The sequence below is a fragment of the Mauremys reevesii genome, linkage group 17, assembly GCF_016161935.1.
Source record: "Mauremys reevesii isolate NIE-2019 linkage group 17, ASM1616193v1, whole genome shotgun sequence".
In the NCBI taxonomy this organism is placed as follows: Eukaryota; Metazoa; Chordata; order Testudines; family Geoemydidae; genus Mauremys; species Mauremys reevesii.
Genome location: NC_052639.1, coordinates 8,073,801 through 8,095,561, shown reverse-complemented (window position 1 = coordinate 8,095,561; position 21,761 = coordinate 8,073,801). Strand labels below are relative to the sequence as shown.

The 21,761-nt window shown below is 49.1% G+C and overlaps 3 non-coding genes across 3 annotated transcripts; 1 reads left to right on the top strand and 2 right to left on the bottom strand.

The window, feature by feature from the left end:
* Nucleotides 1-2,034: 2,034 nt before the first annotated feature.
* On the bottom strand, nucleotides 2,035-2,107 carry TRNAM-CAU. The gene has a single exon. It is a non-coding gene; the product is annotated as a tRNA-Met (tRNA).
* Nucleotides 2,108-6,129: 4,022 nt separating this feature from the next.
* TRNAE-UUC lies at nucleotides 6,130-6,201 on the bottom strand. Its single transcript has one exon. It is a non-coding gene; the product is annotated as a tRNA-Glu (tRNA).
* A 3,150-nt stretch (nucleotides 6,202-9,351) lies between these two features.
* Nucleotides 9,352-9,423, top strand: TRNAC-ACA. Its single transcript has one exon. It is a non-coding gene; the product is annotated as a tRNA-Cys (tRNA).
* The last annotated feature ends 12,338 nt before the right edge of the window (nucleotides 9,424-21,761 follow it).

Here is a 21,761-nt window from a genome sequence, read left to right as displayed (position 1 = left end):
CCTGCCCACTCTTGCAGCCCTCCTCTTCCGCCCTGACTGATAGGGGGAGCATTGAGCCTCCCTCCCTTAGGCCCTTCAGCATCCCCGGGGAACACCAACACCGCCCAAGTGACTTTGGGCCAGTAGGTCAACCAATAGGGCTGCCTCCAAGGCCAGGCTGCAGCCCAGCTTCAGGACTCAGAGGAAATGGAGCTCACATCCCTACCTACAGGACTCCAGGCACGGCCAGGCTTCTGGATCAAACGTCCCCTCTTGTGCTCAAATCACAACAGCTAGCGGGTAAAAGACAGGCTTTCATGGCCTTGGAGAAAGCAAGATCGAGCCTTGGAAGACCCAGCAGGGTTTGTGGCACAGGAATTGTCCTCAGATCCCACCGAGACTTCAGCTCAGATTGCAGGATTCAAAGTCCCGAGTGCTGCCCTTACACCATGGGACCAATAGGAAACACCCAGACCTCTGCTGAGCTCTGGTGTGTATGACCCTGTGCAGGCAGCCCTGCCTTTGCTCACCAAGTTGGCCTGCAGCAGTTTGCTGCAGCTCCCAGAGGCCTTTCTTAAACCAGCCTGAGAGGCCAGTGGGCATGTGAGGAAGTTGCCCCTTCAGTCCCAGGCAGTACATGGCCCTTCCTAGGAAAGAACAAGTCCTGCGGAAAAAGGTGATGTCAAATAACAACTTGGAGAGATGCCTTCTTTCCTTCTGTGGGGAACTGTTCCCTTTTTACCTGACCAGGAACTTGAACCCTGGACCCTCAGATTAAAAGTCTGATACTCTGCCAACTGAGCTAGCCAGGCTTACACATAAATGAAGCAAATTTCATGCAGAAGAGAAACTACTCATGAAAATGAGGGCAGGAAACAATACAGAAAACCTGCTACTCTCGCTCTCTTAGCAGTCCTAGCCCCAGCCTGCTCCTCCATCCGGCGCCCTGAGGCCTTATTCTTTTTTCAGTTAAATATCAAATCCAGGAGAAAACACAGTTATACAAAGCAAAACGAAATCACAAACAGAAATGTCATTGGAAATACAGAAATAAAAAAGGAAAATGCAATCCCCATCACTTTATCGTGTCGGGGCCATTCCTGTATCGAGAGCACCCGCGAAGGTCCCTGTGTGCTTACAAGAAACCTGGAGGAACTCATACCACAGCCTGAACATGAAACTCAACTGCTCCCAAGTGCCGCAGTAAAACCCTTTCCCTGCTGTGACGTTGCACTCCATAGGATTTTATGAAAATATGCTAATGAGTGTGAATATAAAGTGACTGGACTATGCTTCATGCCAAAGGTCTCTTGTAAGGTATCATTACAAAGCTTATAATCTACTGTGTGTGTTCATCCTATTTATATGAACCGATCATTCTTGGATCTGAAACTAGAAATATGAACTATAACTCTGAGGTGCTGTTGTAATGATGCAAAGTGTGGGCCATTAACAGTGGTTTGGACTCTTGATGGCTCCTATTAACCAGGACAATTGACTGGAGATGGCTCTGTCCTGCACCATCTGTGAGTCAGGCCAGGAAGAATGAAGGCTTGGGGGTCTCACAGGACATGTGACCATGTCACCTGGTACAGGAATCCATCTTAAACGTGGGGCTCTTCCCCAAGAGAGAGACAAAGAATTCCTGCCTTGTACCAAAGCTGTATAAGGGGGTGGAACTGAACAAACATGGCTGCAGTCATGAGACATCCCCTAGCTACCACCTGAGCTGGAACACGGACTATATGACGTGAAAAGATTGGGCCCAGATATAAAATAAGTCTAGTTTGCCAAAGAAGCTTATTGAAAGATCTCTGAGGGTGAGATTTGATCTGTATTGAGTTTCATACTGTATTAGGCTTGGGCTTGCATGTTTTTGTTTTACTTTGCTCTGTGAAAAATACAAGGTCCATAGAGAAGGAAAAGAAAATGCCCTAGAAAAGTCTGTGTGTGTGTGTGTGAGAGAGAGAGAGAGAGGGTGTCTAGAAACCACTCTCCTCTAGTTTCTTTTCTCTGATTTCCTGTAGAAAATCTGAAGCAGGGAGCAAAAGCCATTGCCTTCTCTGAGGCTTGAACTCAGGACCTTCAGATTATGAGACTGACACGCTGCCAACTGCGCTAAGAAGGCTTGGAAAAGTTTTAGGCTCAGTGTTTATAGGACCCTCCTACAGCAGTGACTGGGGCAGGGAAGGAGCCAGAGATGTGCTGGAAGAAGCAGGGAGCTCTGGTGACCAGAGACTTTTCGTGGCAGCTTTCACAGCAGCAAAGAAATCAATTCATGCTGCCAGTGAACAATCTACTGGAACTAATGGCAGCACAGGGGGGATGTTTCCAAGCTGTGCACCTACTTCCACATTTTAGAACTTACTCTCCTTTTCCTAGTAGGGCACTTTCCATGCAAATTAAGCAAAGCAAGTTGGGGAAACTACACAGGTAATAAAAACCAGTGCTCCAAATAAGGCTTGAATTCATAATCCCAGCAGTAGCCCCCTCTGCGCTAACCAGTTGCACCAGTGCAGGTGCTTCTCAGGCCTTGGCTACACTTGCAAATTTGCAGCGCTGCAGCAGGGTGTGAAAACACACCCTCTCCCAGCGCTGCAAATTGTGGCGCTGCAAAGCGCTAGTGTGGTCAAAGCCCCAGCGCTGGGAGCGCGGCTCCCAGCGCTGTCCGTTATTCCCCACAGGGAGGTGGAGTACGGACAGCGCTGGGAGAGCTCTCTCCCAGCGCTGGCGCTTTGACTACACTTAGTGCTTCAAAGCGCTTTGAAGTGCAAGTGTAGCCAAAGCCTTAGGCAAAGCTGGGAAGCAGGCAGTTATCAGTCTCTGTGATTCACACCTTTGCCTGGTCATTGAAAGGCTGATGCATCAAACCTAACTCAAGATGCGGCTTTTCAGCCATGAGACTCCAGGACATTTTGACAGAAAGAAAATCTCTGTTTTGGTTTAGCCCCATTTGACTCCTTCTGCCCGTCTTCTCCCCCTCCCTCCAGTCTCTTTCCTTCCCCACTGGGGCCGTGCAGAGAGGAGCCCCAGTCTGTCTCTGTCACAGAGTCTGTATCCCATAAAGGGAGGGAGGGGTTGCTCCAAAACATTGATAATGGGGTGGGGAGGGGTGGGCATGGTTAGGGGGAGAAAGGATGGAGAATTAACAGTGGGGCCCAGAGAGATTCCCCCAGATTGGGGAGATCCTCTGCTGCCCCCCATCAGCCAGCTGTGGGAAGAACAACTTGGGATTGCTTGGGGAAGCCACCTTTAAAAACACAAGTGTAACATGCTAGTTACATTTTAATAAGACCAAAGCCTCCTCAATCCCAGGGTCACAATCACTGGAATGATTTTGCCTTGATATTTTACCAGCCGCAGACACAAATCAAGTCAAATTACAGTTTCCGTTTGGAGTCAGTGCACACACAAGAATCCGGAGGCTTTTAATTCCTTAGGTTCTGCTGCCATTTCATTTCTGTCCTGTTCCAAGATTTATCATTGTGCAAAGCAACGTTAGGCCCTTGGGAGTGTCCCCCTCAGTGCTGCCTGCCACCCTTGGGCAATTTAAAAGGGCCCAGGGACCCCCGCCACCACCGCCAGCAGCACAAGGGGACTAAGGCAGTTTCCTGCCCGCCCTCACTCCATGTGGCACGTCACTCCCGGAAACGGCTGGCACCTCCCTGGTGTGGGGGAGGTCTCCGTACGCTGCCCCGCCCTGAGTGCCAACTCTGCCAGCTGTGGCAATGGGAGCTGCAGGGGTGAAGTCTGCGGGCAGCCATGCACAGAGACTCCCCTGGCCCTCCCGCTTAGGGGCTGCTGCCAGAGGAGGGTGCAGGTTGCTTTTGGGAGATGCCCGAGGTAAATGCTGCACCCCTCACCCTCTCCTGCACCCCCAACCCCAACCCAGACCCCACACCTGCACCCAAACTCCCTCCAAGAGCTTGCCCCCTGCACACCCTCCTGCAGCACAACCCCCTGACTGAGTCCAGACCCTGCACCCAAACTCTCCCAGAGCCCAGCCCCTCTCCCTCCCACACCCAAACTCCCTCCCAGAGCCTTAGGCAGGTGTGTGTGTGTGGGGGGCAGGACTTGGTCCCATTCTGGGCACCACCAAAAATTGTACAAACCTGCCGCCCCGTCCAGCCCAACCTTCTGCTGATGCACCTCAGCCCCCACCCATGCAGGGTTTGAAGCTTCCATTGCTTAAACTCCAGGACACTGAGGGATTTCAGCTCCCCTTTGCCCAGAGGGAACCTTCACCCCACTCCCAGCCAGGTTCTTGTCCATGGGATCACTGTAGGGGGGCTGGGTCCCGCTGGGTCTTTTCTCTCTCTGTGACAGGCCAGGGTGCAATAACTGGGGCATCGGAGCACCCAGGACCTTCTGTGGGGCTGCCATTGCCCTTCCCCTTCTGTGGTCTCGTCTGTCATTGACTCCAGCCTTTTTTCTATCCATCGTCAGCACCATCCCAAGCCAGCTGCACTCGCCTCAAAAAGACAGTGTCCCCTGGTGGGTGTAAATCACTGACCTCCCTCCTCTCTGAGCACTGACTGCCCCTCTGTTTCCTTGCCTCTCAGTCTGTGCAGATGGGACCTTTCCCTCCAGTGCTGGAGGATTCGCCCTTCTCATCTATCCTTGTCCCAAGCAGCACAGCGGGTGGGAATCTTACATGTACCAAGGTGAGTTAGGAGCAGAACCCCGCCCCCCCCCAGACCTTCCATGCAATTGGCACTTGCCCCTCACTGAGCAGGATTGAAACTGGTGCAGGGAGACTGCTGGGCCACATCCCAGCTGGGCATGAGCAAAGCACCAGGGTGAAAAAATGAACTTGGAGATGTTGGGGATTGAACCCAGGGCCTCATACATGCAAAGCATTTGCTCTACCACTGAACTACATGCCCACATAGATTAGTTGGACTATGGATTACACCCAGAGCCCTCCTGTCTCCACTGCATCCAGTGACCTATAAGCCTCATGAGAAGCCCATTCCCCTCTCTGAGGGCCAGTCCTGCTCTCCTGGAGGTTAACTGTTCATAGGGGTCACTTTGCAGCAGGGCCAGATTCTATGTGTGGGACAGAGAGAGTTTGTGCCCTGGTCTCAGGGTGCAGAGATACACTCAGCCCTCTCCCCTGCATTGGGTGGGGGGTGCTGCCACCCCGTGCTGCAAGGTGGGGGATGCTGTGAACAGCTCAACACCTCACCCTGGCGGCAGAAGTGGGGTGGGGAGCTCCAGGTGTTTCCACCTGCCTGTGAAGTCCAGCTTTCCCCAGCACATTCACTGCAGTGCAATTGGGTCACTGTTTCCATGGCTGAACAGCAAAGAATCACTCCCAGTTTCCCTTCTATCGGCAGCAGGATTAGCCTGTGTTGGTGGTTAATGAGGTGGATCTAGTTGTAGATTGTTATTCATTCCCCACCTTGACAATTCACACCGTCCCTTTCCTACTCAAATCCCCAGCACCTCGGTGATCCTGGTAGCAGGGGTTGGGTCCTGAGATTTTCAGGGTCCTTTTTCCCCTCCACCTGGAGTGAACTCAGCTTTTCCCCCATCCCAGACAATCCATGAAATAACAACAGGGGCATAAAGAAAGAGGGGAGGGAACATCTCACGGCCAGGGCTGGATGTGCCCAGGGCCCCCTGCTTGTCCATTGTTTCCATGGAATCTGGCCCCCTGCTTTGCACAAGGGACAGAGAAAGATCTTGCTGTTCCTGTGTCTGTGCAAGGAAAATTGTGCTTCTGTATGAAAGAGAGGCAGGAAATGACCCCATGGTGGGACAATATCCTCAGGATTAAGACCTAAGGACTCAGGCTGAGAACTGATTTAACTCCACTCATCTGGGATTTAACAAATTGTCTTCCATGGAGCAGGGCCAGTTCCAGTGTTTTTGCCACCCCAAGTGGAAAAAAAATAAAAAAGCTGCAATCAATGGCAGCTCTACCTCTGCTGCTTTTGGCCTCCAGTCCTTCCCTCTGAGAGGGACAAATTGCTGCTGAAGCCTCCCCTTTCCATTGGCTGCCCCAGGCACCTGCTTGCTGGGCTGGTGCCTGGAGCCAGCCCTGCCATGGAGACACTGGGAAGATGGGGGAATCAGGAAAACACCACGGATTTGTTTATGTTGTAAGTGAAGAGTAAAAAAAGCAGTTTTGGTTTAAAGTCACTTTTCCCTGACTGGGAATTGAACCCAGGCCTTGGCAGTGAAAGTGCCAAATCCTAACCACTAGACCACCAGGGAGGGGTAGAGGCTATTTGTCTCCTCACTTATGTTACACTTTCTTAGGCTACTTTCTACCCAATTTCTGAAGTTGCTCCATTGTCCATTCCCTGAGGGGCTAAGAGCAGAGAGTGCAGGAATCCCTGTACTCAGGGTCACAACCTGAGACCAACTCAAGCTACTGAAACAAACACAAATGATGCTTCCTCCAGCAGGATCACAGAGCCACACAAAGAAAACCCATGAGGAACAATCCTCCTCTGCCTTCATTTACCCCATTGCAAGCCTCTCAGCAGCCAACTCTTGTGGGAAGGACGCTGAGCTGATAGGAGCTCTGGCACAGAGACCAAGGGAGGGGTGTTGCACCCCCTCAGTGGGAGCTGATCACATTCTGACTCTGGAGGAGGAGGGAAAGGTGATGGCCACATGATGGGGCCAGTATGTACTACAACCTGGTTCTTTTCTGTGGGATGACTCTGAACATTGACTGATCTCCACTCCCTTGGATTTGAAGAGATGTTTAGTTGGGCACTTAGGAACCTGTAAGGCTGAAGCAATGTTATGGATGGTGACACTAGGATTGAAGGGTTATTTAATGTTGTAGAAATTGTTAAAAACACTGAGCTTAAACTGGAACTGCCTGTTATTAAAGGCTGGTTTCCCCACATCAGTTCCATAAGCTCTGCTAGAAACACCCTGGGTTCTCTCCTGCCTCGGTGGGAACTGGAGGGAATCGTCCCCTGCTGCCCTTGGCTCCAGGCTGGTTTTCCTGGGGAGGGGACGTGGAATTGATTTGTTTGCTGTTGAGAAGGGAGCCGGGCCAGTTCTCAGGGAACGATAACTCCCAGCATCTTCCCAGCCCAGGCTGCTGCCCTGTCCCAGCCTCTGTTCCCCTGGGGCCCTGCGTGTTTGACTCTAGAGCAGGCAGGGAGCAACAGCTGAGGCAGAGGACAGCCTGGGCCGGGCAGATAAGAAGGAGTTTAGCCAGCAAAAAAGCTAAAATGGCAGGGGAGTGTTACCTTGGACTCGACGGCATTTCTCCATTGGTCTGTCTGCTTTGGGGCAGGGACAATAACACGTCCTGCTGCATTCGTTATTTCAAATGGCAGTTTAGGATTTTCATTCTCACACACGGTGCACAAAGCAGGACTCAACCTTTGGCGTAAACTAAACAAGCTGCTCACAGATTCTGGCAGCCACAATGAGCATTTGGGTGAGAGCTCAGACCTGCCCCTGTCCCAGAGAGGGGAGGGGGGTCATCTGTGTGGGGACTGGACCACTGACCTACCCGCTCCTAATTCCCAAACTTTCAGTAACTCTATTATCAGTGTCTGTGAGTGTAATTTAAACCATAAGAAAAACCACCCTGGGCTACACCAAAGGCCCATCTAGCTCTGAAACTTCTCTTCTGACAGTAGCCAATAACAGGTACCCCAACATCCAGCCAACAAGGCACCACTGGGAGTTGAACCCAGACTCTCCTGTTTACAAAAGAGACGCGTTAACCAGCTAAGCCATGGTGCCTGTGTGTGACTAAAGCACTCTGTCTGCCCACACCTGACTCCCTGCCATCGCCACCAGGGCCTGACAAGCTTTGCTTGTGTTTGGATTCTGCAAAACAGAGGAGCAGGTGAGGTTTTCCTTGCAAGGGGTGGGTGGGTGGGTGTGTGGGTGTGTGTGTGTGTGTGTCTCTCTCTCTCTCTCTCTCTTTGGCCAGGTCTGCACTACAAAGTTGTTTCAGCAGAATGATATTGCTCAGGTGTGTGAAAAACACACAACGCTCTCTCAGTCAGTAGCTTGTGTACACACTGCAATACCACGTCTGGCGACAAAACTGCTCTGATTTGCTGACAAAATAAAACAACTTCGATGAGAGGTCTAGAGCTTTTTGCAGCAAACTTAAAGTGACAGAGTGTTAGTGTAGATGCTGCTGTTCATTATATCACCATAACTGGCCTCCTCCAGTGTCCCACAATGCCCGCCGTGAACTCGCCTGCCCTACATTCCTGCTACAGAGCCATGGGCCCCTCCCCTTTCATCACACTGGGAAGTTCTCACAGCTGAGCCTGCTGCTCTGCTCCGGCAGCCAGGAGCAAATCACTGCCGTGGATGCTGCTCTCTCCCGCCCTGCGAACACAGAGCAGGTGGCGGGAACTTCCTTACAGTGTAGGGGGGCCACTGGAATCCGAACTGTGACACGCCCAGGACATCCCTTCCCTAAGGAGGCTCTTACCTTCTAAACAGGGACATCTGTTTTCCAGTAAAATCACGAAAAGGGAAGGAGAAAACTCGAAAGAGGTTCCTCCTGGCACTCATGTCCGTGAACCCGAATACTCTCTCAGTCCTCAAAGAGAGACCTGGAGAAGGAGACTTGCTGAAGCAAAGCCACAGGGTCGCTGAGGTTTCCCTGGCCCCTCGCCCCTGTCCTGCCTGGCTGATGTCAGCATCTCTCTGTGAGGTCACCACCTCCCCACCACCTTGGACCAATAGTCTGAGGTCCTGCAAAAGGCCTTTGTGATGTCACTGCCACACCCCTCCCTTGCTGGGCTAATGTCCTGCCCCTGGCCAGGCACTTTGGAGGTTTGAGCTACTCCCTGTGGATCACCCCACTCAAGGAGCGTTCGTTCTAGGCAGCAAGCCGGCTAGACAGGAAAACATCAGACGCTGTTTGGATGGACAAGGTGGGTCTCAGGGGAGAGGCAGAGAGGGTGCGGGGGGGAACTGAACGCAACACTCCAGATGTGGCCTCACCAGTGCTGAATAGAGGGGAATAATCACTTCCCTCGATCTGCTTGCAATGCTCCTACTAATCCAGCCCAATATGACCAGTTACCCATATTGAATGCAGACACAGCAATATCTGATACATTGGTTCCTGTCCATTCAGGAGGTTATTTCCCACCTATTCATAAATAATGAAGCTGCTCTAAGCGGAGGGGAGAGAACTGTCCCGTCCGTGCAGTTAACCCATCTCCCCGAGAGGTGGTAGCTATGTCAGAGGGGGAAGCTATGTTGGTGGGTGTGCAAGCTGTGGTATCTACATGTGTATATAAAGTTTACTCAAACCCCATTTTTAAACCCCTGTGGTCTGGGAATAGAAAAGGAGCTCTCTGAGGCAGAGCCCATCCTTCAAAATCCTTAAGATCACTGACTTGCCAATGCAAATGTCAGGGGGGTATAGCTCAGTGGTTGAGTGTTTAACTACAAATCAAGTGGTCCTTGGTTCAAATCCAAGTACCCCAATTTCTTCAATAAAAATAATTCTGTTTGCAGTATGCTCAGGAGCTCCCCTAAATAGGGATCCCTGAAATGAATGGACATACTCAATGTTTGCCTGTGCAAATGCAGAAAGACCTAGCAAACATGTCCCCCAGCTGAAATCAGTTCCAATCCTCTAAGTGTCTAGGTTTGTTTTCATCAACTAAACAAAGGCCCATGAAGACACATTTGCAGATCCTTGGCCTCCATGGGCTACAATGTGCAGAAGAACAAGAACCACATCCACTTGGGAGGCATGGACTAGTCTGTATTACATTGGTAAGTAAGTTGCCATTGGGACTGAAAACTCTACTGGAGGTGGACAGGAGCCTGTTACAAAACTAAAAGAACCAAGATTTACAAACTCCCTGTTACACATTCAATCCTCTGTTTGTGCACACGGCATCAACTGGGGCTCTAGTAAATGGCAGCCTTCCTTTAACACAGATCGTTGTTCCTTGTGACTTTCAGATACATTCGAATGGCAGCTGTTCAGAGGTCATGTGCTGCTAGTTCATGAGCAGCAGCAGAGTCTCTGTACGTTACCAACCGTAGAGCTGGGTGTGTCTGCATCCAAGTAACTGCAGAGTCAGTGTAGTACAGACAGTTAATTGCACAGTCTCACTTTCTGGTCTCATTGATCATTTGGGTAGAAACAGCAACGGTTTGGTGGGTTTTGGTTTTTCCCCCTTCGTTTTCGCCTAAGGAATGTGTGATCTTGAGCGTGTTAGTTTAAGTTCCCTGTGGGTCAGGAAAATTCCATCTCCTTGAAATAGCTGGGAAGTGACCTGTTTGTATCACCTAGAATAAAGGAGCTTTTGTAAAGCAGTTTCATCTTTAAATACGCTGGGATAAAAATAGTAAACAGTAAATTCCACAGCCAGACACCAGGCCAGGATCAATGGATGGGGCCAGGGTCAATTAATTACAGAAGAAACAAACTCTTGGAAAGTAGCTGTAATTTGTCCCCAAACCTTTCCTTGTTCTCATATGCTATCAGGGATTCTCTTCTAGAGGGCAGAGTTAAGGTTATCTAGGCATGTACCCTCACTCTGTATTCCCTGTTTTTCCAGAGTTTGAGTTTTACTGAACTCGATGTTCTGGAAGGTAAGAGATATTCACTGTCAAAGTTAACTCTGTGTTAACAAAGGTTTTGTTAGTGGCAAAAAATGTGACTAATCCCTCACTGCGGTAATTCCACTGACTTCAGTGTGCTCTTTCCCCATTTCTAGTTCCAAAAAAATAAGCAAATTAAAACAACCTTGAGACCTAAAATGCTGTGAGAAAATGGAAATTTTAGTAGCTCAAATAATTCAGTTTCTTCTGTGTCTTGTGTGTGTGTAAATGGCACAACACGTTGATTTATAAGCACATCTTTCTTAACTTCTTTAAATATTCTGTAGTACATTGACTAGATCAGGTGGGTTGTTCAATGCAGTGAGGTTTTCATGCATTGCCTAATACATATTTTTCATATTATGTAAATGAACACAACTCATTGAACACAAAATTGTGTATTTCATGCTGTGAACTGTGTTGGTAGCTCAAATTAATAGGTTTATTTTCTCTCTCTCTTTCTGTCTCTGTGAGGCACAACAAAATAATTTAGTGATGCTGAAAACGTTCCCTTCTCCTCCAGAACTGCCTTGGAATCACCTTCCCTTTGTAGATTAATCTGCCCCTGTGTCTCTACAAGGAAAATATAGTTTCTATGAAAAAAACACAATTTTTTAATTAAAGGGACTGAGACAGAATAGCCACATGATGGTGACACATCAGGAATGCAAAGCAACAGGTTTGTTGCCGGCTCAAAGGGCCCAAGGCGGAGCAACAGCAGGGTTCGTTGCCCGGTGTGCGTCGCACACACCAGGGTGGAGAAGCAAACCACGTTTATTTGAGCTCAAAAAAAGGTGCCAGGGAGAATAAGCATCTCAAATCCTGCACACCCGCGCGCAGGCGGGGTCCCAGCATTTATACCCCCCTTGTTTGTGGAAGCCTTTTGTTTGGTTTTCCCCCTCACCCCTCCCTTCCCAACAGCAGTTACTTTAAACATTACATCTCAGCGTGTTAGAAAAGTTCCCATTTGCATATTTATCTATGGCCTTCACAGCACAGACGCATGCAGATTTTCCTCCCCCCCTCCCCCTCCTCCCCGCCGCTTTTTGCTGTTTCAAACTGTCCTGCAGCTGCAAGCTGAGACAGCTGACAGTTACACATTTTGCTTGCTGTTTTGTTAGCATCTTAGGCTTTGGCTACACTTACACTTCAAAGCGCTGCCGTGGCAGCGCTGCTGCGGCAGCGCTTTGAAGCGCTAAGTGTAGTCAAAGCACCAGCGCTGGGAGAGAGCTCTCCCAGCACTGTCCGTACTCCACCTCCCTGTGGGGAATAACGTACAGCGCTGGGAGCCGCGCTCCCAGCGCTGGGGCTCTGACCACACTGGCGCTTTGCAGCGCCGCAATTTGCAGCGCTGGAGAGGGTGTGTTTTCACACCCTGCTGCAGCGCTGCACATTTGTAAGTGTAGCCAAGCCTTTAGGCTGGTTAAAGTTCACAGCATGGAAGAACTTGGGTTCACTCAGGCCCAAATTCACAACTTTGGTTTACTTAGGCCTAGTGACACCAACAGGTTCCTGGTTTGCACATTGATGGTGACAAGGGATTGAACTCGACTCCCCTCTTTTCACAGACACATTTGTTTTATTCTCTGAGGTCAAACATCAGTTTAAATGTTGTACTTAGTCCTCTGCCTTGTAGCTTCAACAGCCGCAGATGCAAGATGAGTTACTGCAGCCCAGACCTTGTGTCCGTGTTTAGGTGGTTTTCACCTAAACGTTCGAGCAGCTCCCAGTAATGTCCCGAGCTCCCCAAGTCCCACTGACAGCTGAGCTCTTCCTGCCCACTGAGCCCAGCCCAGACCGTGGGTGGGGGGTGAGTTTGTACCCAAATAACTGACAGAGCCAAGCAAGGAGCAAAGAAATGTTTGCTTCGGTCACTAGGTCTGTGTTTCTATTGCTCGTTTGCTCTCTCCCCTTCCCTGATAAGGAGCAACGGTAAGAGAGGAAGAGGTTAAAACATGTGCGAGGTGGCGGCTGGGTTTGGATGACAAATTTAAAACCATCTCAGCACCCTCTAGTGTGACACTGACACCATCAGAGTCTCACCTTTCACTCACACTTCATGAATAACAGTTTCCTGAACTACTTTGCTGTGATTATTTCAATGGCTCCTACACCGATACCTGCTGCCCCTTCTGGCTGGTTAATTGCACTATTTGGAACCTGCTCCTAAAATTTCACCCTTCCTGGGAGCAAGATTCAGAACTGCCCAAGGAAACCCCATTGGGTTTCAAGTGCAGCCCAGGCAGGGTGGCAAGGGGACAGCCCAGGGGTCTCAGAGCTTCTTCTTCCTCACAGAGAGAAGGTTAAGGGGGGGGGCACTAGTTATGACTCCTGGGTTTTAGTCCTGGCTGTGGGAGGAAAGGGGTGTTTAGTGGATTAGAGTTGGGGGCTTAGGAATCAAAGAGGAAACATCTCCCTTTTCAGCTTCAATGCACATTGAACAAGAACATGGCTTCTCATCTCTTCGGTTTCAGAGGAGCAGCCCTGTTAGTCTGTATCCACAAAAAGAACAGGAGTATGTGGCACCTTAGAGACTAACAAATTTCTTAGGTTCTGTTGCCATCATGTGGCCATTTCATTTCACTTCTTATTGTTAAAAAGTTTGGGTACTTTGCACAGAAACATCATCTCCTTGGGAGAGACAGAGAAGTGGAAGCTGCATTGATTTAATCTCTGAAAAATAGATAAGGATTAAAATATTCCCCCGACAGCTCAGTCCCAACCGTTCTCCCTTGCTGCTGCCAGTGAAGCTCAGCTCTGTCCCACAGCCGCAAGAACTGCTGGGTGCAAGTCCTGGGCCTGATGTGAAGTAAATGTAGGGGTGACTCTGCCTGCCTAGACTGTTCTGTAGACAAATTCAGACACAGACCATGTCTGGTGAAGGAGAGACAGATGTGTTGTTTGATTGTTTTTCTCATTTTAAATTTACTTGATCATTTTGATGGCAAAAATATTTGTATGAGACCATGAAAAAAGGAAGAAACCATAAAAATACCCATGGGAGAAAGGGGGTTTCTGAGGCCAGGGTAGATATGGAGATTTTTATGAAAGGGGGAGAGGCCAAATTAGGGCCTTTAGCTGGAGCAAAGGGGGAGGGTTTTTTGTGCAGTTTCATTTTAACCAGCCTCACATCCTGTAGTCCCTACTTCCCCACCCCATCAACAAGTGACCTAGCGCCTCCCCACTGGCAAAGCCACCTGTGACTCCTGAGACAGCCCCACTGGTCTGGCCCTCCTCCCCACTGCAAAAACTGCAGATCCCCCAGCACTCCCTCTCCTAGCTGGACCCCCTGGCAGCCAGAGCTCTCCACAGAACTGCCGTGGTTGCTCCCCTGGGTCTCTGGTCAAGGACGGCTACCAGCTTCTCCTGAGAATGCAGCTGAGAAATGACTCACCCTTCTCTAGATTCTCGCCTGTGGGCTCTGAGAAGCAGGATGGGCCCTGTATGATAAAGTCCATGTAACATTCCCCTCACATCCCAGCCCTGGTATGTCACCAGTAGCGGCTGTCCCTGGGTAGCAGCCAAGGATGTTTCCCACCATTCAGGAGACCCCAGCCTGGGACTAAAGTCAACTTCAGGGTTCTCCTCTCTCCCTTCTTGGAATCAAGTTCATGTTTTTGCCAAGAGTTAAAGCAGCCCGAACCCCCAGAGTCTGGATCAATGTCACAAGTTCCCAGTGTCTTCATGGAAGAGAATTTGTTAAATCCCAGATGAGTGGGGTTAAATCAGTTCTCAGCCTGAGTCCTTTGCTCTTAATCCTGAGGATATTGTCCCACCATGGGGCCATTTCCCGCCTCTCTTTCCTAGGGAAGCGCAATTTTCCTTGCACAGACGCAGGAACAGCAAGATCTTTCTCTGTCCCTTGTGCAAAGCAGGGGGCCAAATTCCATGGAAACAATGGACAAGCAGGGAGCCCTGGGCACATCCAGCCCTGGCTGTGAGATGTTCCCTCCCCTCTTTCTTTATGCCCCTGTTGTTATTTCATGGAATGTCTGGGATGGGGAAAAGCTGAGTTCACTCCAGGTGGAGGGGGAAAGAATCCTGAAAATCTCAGGACCCAACCCCCGCTACCAGGATCACTGAGGTGCTGGGAATCTGCATGGGAAAGGGACGGTGTGAATTGTCAAGGAGGGGAATGAATAACAATCTACAACTAGATCCACCTCATTAATCACTGACACAGGCTAATCCTGCCGCAGATAGAAGGGAAACTGGGAGTGATTCTTTGCTGTCAGCCATGGAAACAGTGACCCAATTGCACCGCAGTGCATGTGCTGGGGAAAGCTGGACTTTACAGGCAGGTGGAAATAGTGGATCCTAGAAATACCTGGAGTCCCCCACACCATTTCTGCCACCAGGGTGAGATGTTGAGCTACTCACAGCACCCCCCACCATGACCTTGCAGCATGGGGTGGCAGCACCCCCCACCCAATGCCGGGGAGAGGGCTGAGTGTATCTCTGCACCCTGAGTCCAGGGCACCCACTCTCTCTGCCCCACACATAGAATCTGGCCCTGCTGCAAAGTGACCCTAAGAAGCAGCAGCCTCCAGGACAGCAGGTTTGACCCTCAGAGCAGGGAATGTGTCCACCATGCTGCCTTTAGGCCACTGGGTGCTCTGGAAACAAGAGGGCTCTGAGTGTAACCTATAGCATATATGGCTGATCTGGGAATGTAGCTCAGTTGTAGCGCATGTGCTTTGCATGTATGAGGTCCTGAGTTCAATTCCCAGCATCTCCAAGTTCTTTTCACCCTGGTGCTTTGCTCATGCCCAGAGGGGATGTGGCCCAACAATCTCCCTGCAGGAATTTCAATCCTGCTCTGTGAGGGGTAAGTGCCATTTGCATGGAAGGTTGTGGGGGGTGGGGGTTCTGTGCCTAAGTCTCCTCTGTACATTTAAGGGCAGGTCTACACTAAGGGCGGGGGTCGAACTAGGGTATGCAAGTTCAGCTACGTGAATAGCGTAGCTGAAGTCGAAGTACCCTAGTTTGAACTACTTACCCGTCCACACGCCGCGGGATCGAAGTCTGCGGCTCCAAGGTCGACTCCGCCACCGCCTTTTGCAGTGGTGGAGTACCGGAGTCGACCGCGGTGCTTCCGGAGTTCGAACTATCGCGTCTAGATCAGACGCGATAGTTCGAACTCCGAGAAGTCGAACTCACCGCGTCGACCCGGACGGTAAGTGTAGACTAGCCCTAAGATTCCCACCAGCTGTGCTGCTTGGGACAAGGGTAGTTGAGAAAGGAGAATCCTCCAGGACTGGAGGGAAAGGTCCCATCTGCTCAGACTGAGAGGCAAAGACTAGACTTATTTCTTGTCTGGGCCCAATCTTTTCACCTGGTATAGCCCTTGTTCCAGCTCAGGTGGTAGCTAGGGGATGTCTCATGACTGCAGCCATGTTTGTTCAGTTCCACCACCTTATACAGCTTTGGTACAAGGCAGGAATCTTTTGTCTCTCTCTCCTGGGGAAGAGCCCCAGGTTTAAGATGGATTCCTGTACCAGGTGACATGGTCACATGTCCTGTGAGACCCCCCCCCCCCCCGCAAGCCTTCATTCTTCCTAGCCTGACTCACAGATGGTGCAGGACAGAGCCATCTCCAGTCAATTGTCCTGGTTAATGGGAGCCATCAAGAGTCCAAACCACTATTAATGGCCCACACTTTGCATTATTACAACAGGACCTCAGAGTTATAGTTCATATTTCTAGTTTCAGATCCAAGAATGATCGGTTCATACAAATAGGATGAACACACACAGTAGATTATAAGCTTTGTAATGATACTGTACAAGAGACCTTTTGCATGAAGCACAGTCCAGTCACTTTATATTCACACTCATTAGCATATTTTCATAAAATCCTATGGAGTGCAACTTCACAGCAGGGAAAGGGTTTTACTGCAGCACCTGGAAGCAGTTGAGTTTCATGTTCAGGCTGTGGTATGAGTTCGTCCAGGTTTCTCGTAAGCACACAGAGACCTTAGCGGGTGCTTTTGATACAGGAATGGCCCAGACATGATAAAGTGATGGGAATTGCATTGTCCTTTTTTATTTCTGTATTTCCAATGACATTTCTGTTTGTGATTTCGTTTTGCTTTGTATAACTGTGTTTTCTCCTGGATTTGATATTTAATGAAAAAAAGAATAAGGCCTCAGGGTGCTGGATGGAGGAGCAGGCTGGGGCTAGGACTGCTAAGAGAGTAAGAGTAGCAGGTTTTCTGTATTGTTTCCAGCCCTCATTTTTCTTGACTAGTTTCTCTTCTGCACGAAATTTGTCCTTTTTTTTAAATGTGAACCTGGCTAGCTCAGTTGGCAGAGCATCAGACTTTTAATCTGAGGGTCCAGGGTTCAAGTTCCTAGTCAGGCAAAGAAACACTTTCCCCCTGTGACATCCCCAAAGAGTTTTAGAAGGACTCTCCTTGACTTTAGTTTTTCCTTTTCAGGACATGGCCTTTCCTAGGAAGGGCCCTTTACTGCCTGGGACTGAAGGTGCTATTGCCTCACCTGTCCACTGGCCTCACAGTCTGGAGGAAGAAAGGCGTCTGGCCTGCAGCAAAGTGCTGAGTGTTGACTTTTTGAGCAAATGCAGGGCTGGCCAGAGAGGCATGTTCCCACTGAGTCCTCCCTGCCAGAAAAAATTGTCCCCACAGACAGGGGCGGCTCGAGGTCCAAATAGTGACCATAATACAATAGCATTCAACATCCCTGTGGTGGGAAGAACATCCCAACTGCCCAACACTGTGGCCTTTAATTTCAAAAGGGGGAACTATACAAAAATGAGGGGGTTAGTTAGACAAAAGTTAAAAGGTAGAGTGACTAAAGTGAAATCCCTGCAAGTTGCGTGGGCCCTTTTTAAAGACACCATAATAGAGGCCCAACTTCAATGTATACCCCAAATTAAGAAACACAGTAAAAGAACTAAAAAAGAGCCATCGTGGCTTAACAACCATGTAAAAGAAGCAGTGAGAGATAAAAAGACTTCCTTTAAAAAGTGGAAGTCAAATCCTAGTGAGGCAAATAGAAAGGAGCATAAACACTGCCAACTTAAGTGCAAGAGTGTAATAAGAAAAGCCAAAGAGGAGTTTGAAGAACGGCTAGCCAAAAACTCCAAAGGTAATAACAAAATGTTTTTTAAGTACATCAGAAGCAGGAAGCCTGCTAAACAACCAGTGGGGCCCCTTGATGATCAAAATTCAAAAGGAGCGCTTAAAGACGATAAAGTCATTGCGGAGAAACTAAATGGATTCTTTGCTTCAGTCTTCACGGCTGAGGATGTTAGGGAGATTCCCAAACCTGAGCTGGCTTTTGTAGGTGACAAATCTGAGGAACTGTCACACATTGAAGTGTCACTAGAGGAGGTTTTGGAATTAATTGATAAACTCAACATTAACAAGTCACCAGGACCAGATGGCATTCACCCAAGAGTTCTGAAAGAACTCAAATGTGAAGTGAATATTAACTAAGGTTTGTAACCTGTCCTTTAAATCGGCTTCGGTACCCGATGACTGGAAGTTAGCTAATGTAACGCCAATATTTAAAAAGGGCTCTAGGGGTGATCCCGGCAATTACAGACCGGTAAGTCTAACGTCGGTACCGGGCAAATTAGTTGAAACAATAGTAAAGAATAAAATTGTCAGACACATAGAAAAACATAAACTCTTGAGCAATAGTCAACATGGTTTCTGTAAAGGGAAATCGTGTCTTACTAATCTATTAGAGTTCTTTGAAGGGTCAACAAACATGTGGACAAGGGGATCCGTGGACATAGTGTATTTAGATTTCAGAAAGCCTTTGACAAGGTCCCTCACCAAAGGCTCTTACGTAAATTAAGCTGTCATGGGATAAAAGGAAAGGTCCTTTCATGGATTGAGAACTGGTTAAAGGACAGGGAACAAAGGGTAGGAATAAATGGTAAATTCTCAGAATGGAGAGGGGTAACTAGTGGTGTTCCCCAAGGGTCAGTCCTGGGACCAATCCTATTCAATTTATTCATAAATGATCTGGAGAAAGGGGTAAACAGTGAGGTGGCAAAGTTTGCAGATGATACTAAACTACTCAAGATAGTTAAGACCAAAGCAGATTGTGAAGAACTTCAAAAAGATCTCACAAAACTAAGTGATTGGGCAACAAAATGGCAAATGAAATTTAATGTGGATAAATGTAAAGTAATGCACATTGGGAAAAATAACCCCAACTATACATACAACATGATGGGGGCTAATTTAGCTACAATGAGTCAGGAAAAAGATCTTGGAGTTATCGTGGATAGTTCTCTGAAGATGTCCACGCAGTGTGCAGAGGTGGTCAAAAAAGCAAACAGGATGTTAGGAATCATTAAAAAGGGGATAGAGAATAAGACTGAGAATATATTATTGCCCTTATATAAATCCATGGTATGCCCACACCTCGAATACTGTGTACAGCTGTGGTCTCCTCACCTCAAAAAAGATATTCTAGCACTAGAAAAGGTTCAGAAAAGAGCAACTAAAATGATTAGGGGTTTAGAGAGGGTCCCATATGAGGAAAGATTAAAGAGGCTAGGACTCTTCAGTTTGGAAAAGAGAAGACTAAGGGGGGACATGATAGAGGTATATAAAATCATGAGTGATGTTGAGAAAGTGGATAAGGAAAAGTTATTTACTTATTCCCATAATACAAGAACTAGGGGTCACCAAATGAAATTAATAGGCAGCAGGTTTAAAACAAATCAAAGGAAGTTCTTCTTCACGCAGCGCACAGTCAACTTGTGGAACTCCTTACCTGAGGAGGTTGTGAAGGCTAGGACTATAACAATGTTTAAAAGGGGACTGGATAAATTCATGGTGGCTAAGTCCATAAATGGCTATTAGCCAGGATGGGTAAGAATGGTGTCCCTAGCCTCTGTTCGTCAGAAGATGGAGATGGATGGCAGGAGAGAGATCACTTATATTCTTCTGTTCAGGCCCCAGCACACCAAGCACATGCTTGGGACAGCAAGCCGCTGGGGGTGCTCTGCCGGTCGCCGTGAGGGCGGCAGGCAGGCTGCCTTCTGCAGCGTGGCTGTGAAGGGTCCACTGGTCCTGCGACTTTGGCGGACCTCCCACAGGCAAACTGCCAAAGGCAACCTGCCTGCTGTGCTTGGGGCGGCAAAATGCCTAGAGCCGCCCCTGCCCACAGAGTCCTCCCTGCTGGAAGTCTACAGTAATCAACAGGTGCTCTGCTGGTCCCGTGGTGTAAGGGCCAGCACTCAGGACTTTGAATCCTGCAATGTGAGTTGAAGTCTCAGTGGAATCTGAGAACAATTCCTGTGCCACAAACCCTGCTGGGTCTTCCAAGGCTCTGTCTTGCTTTCTCAAAGGCCATGAAAGCCACTACAAAAAGGTTTTTTTTCTCCAGCTGATAATAGCTCACCTTAACTGATCACTCTCGTTATAGTGTGTATGGCAACACCCAATTTTTCATGTTCTGTGTGTGTGTGTGTGTGTGTATATATATATATATATATATATATATATATATATATATATATATCTTCCTGCTGTATTTTCCACTGCATGCATCCAATGAAGTTGGTTTTAGCCCAGGAAAGCTTATGCTCAAATAAATGTGTTCGTTTCTAAGGTGCCACAAGTACTTCTTGTTCTTTTTGCAGATAAATGAATGGAGGTTAAGTCCATGAATGGCTATTAGCCAGGATGGGTAAGAATGGTGTCCCTAGCCTCTGTTTGTCAGAGGGTGGAGATGGATGGCAGGAGAGAGATCACTTGTTCATTACCTGTTAGGCTCAGTCCCTCTGGGGCACCTGGCATTGGCCACTATTGGCAGATAGGATGCGGGGTTGGATGGACCTTTGGTCTGACCCAATATGGCCATTCTTATGGTCTTATGAAGAGAGGGGCAAAGCCCTTCAACAGAGTTTCTGTAGTGTAGTGGTTATCACGTTTGCCTAACATGCAAAAGGTCCCTGGTTCAAAACCAGACAAAAACATGTGGGTTTAATTTTCCCAGCTCCTACTGGCCTGTCCCTGCTGTTGTAGGAGCAGCAGTGATTTCTATGCTCAGAAGGTCTGTTATACTTCCCCTGCTCCCACTTTTGTCTCTTCTCCCTCTCTGAATGCCTGTGAAGTGGCTTTTCCCCTCCCGCTCCCCCCTGGAATGTTCATGGGATGAATGTTCTGGTTGAAGAGCAGAAAAGCTCCCAGGTAGACAAGGTGTCTGGGACGCTAATTAGGCAGTGATCACCCAGAGCATGGATACGGCCCAAGGTGAAGTGTGACCAACCAGATGCAGCCAAGTCATCTCTAGTCACAGGCCATGAGGTGCAGGCACTTAAAAGGGGAAGGGCCCTGTGCTCAGGAGAGCACTCACAAGCTTGTACCTCCAGTGAATGCCCTTTGCCCGGACCACCTGGCCAGTGGTTCACAGCGTTGCATTTCATTGTGCCTCAGGAAGACTTACCTTCATCGCACCATCCAACACGGTGCAGTGGGACACTTACCTTGCAGAATCCAGACATCTCCAGTGCTGTGCCTGTCCTGGGAGTGTGAGTGTGACACCCCTCCCCCGCTTCTTTTGAACTTAGCTATCAATATAATAAACGTGCTGATTTCTGCCAAACTCTGGTGGGTCATTAGTGCTCCCTATGCTGACTAGCTGGCCCAATTTTGGGTAACACCTGCGATAACCCCAACCCCTGCATGGCAGAGGGTGGTGAAATGAGCTGAGAAAAAGCCTTGGCATCAGCAGGGGAAAGCTAGAGGATCTGGGCCACTCACCTTTTGAAGTTTGGTCTCCTCTGCCCTTGGAGATTGGCCTATGGTGGCCGGCTCTTCTGCGTGACTTGCCAAAGGAGGGACTGAGGCAGGAATCGTGCAAAGGAGGAAAGTCGAGCTGAGGAAGGCAGGGCAGAAGCTAAGCGCCTCAGTGCGGCTACGTGGGGTTAGTAGAGCACCACCAGTCGTTCTGCAAAGCCTGGGGAGGTGCGGTTGGCTGCTGGGAGGCAGAATCTTGTGCCTGCCTCTTGGCTTCCCAGGGATGGCTACTTGCAGCCCAGGAGAAGGACAGTTCTGGGTGAAAGGAAGACAAGCAAAGCTCTGGGAGGAAATTTGGGTGCACAGTGCTGGCTCTGCGCTGGGGGAGGGGGTTGGGGTACAGGCGGGGTGGCGCTTACCCCGGGCACTGCAGCTCCAAAAGGGACCGGTACACACAACCCTGCGGCAGCAGCTCCTAGGT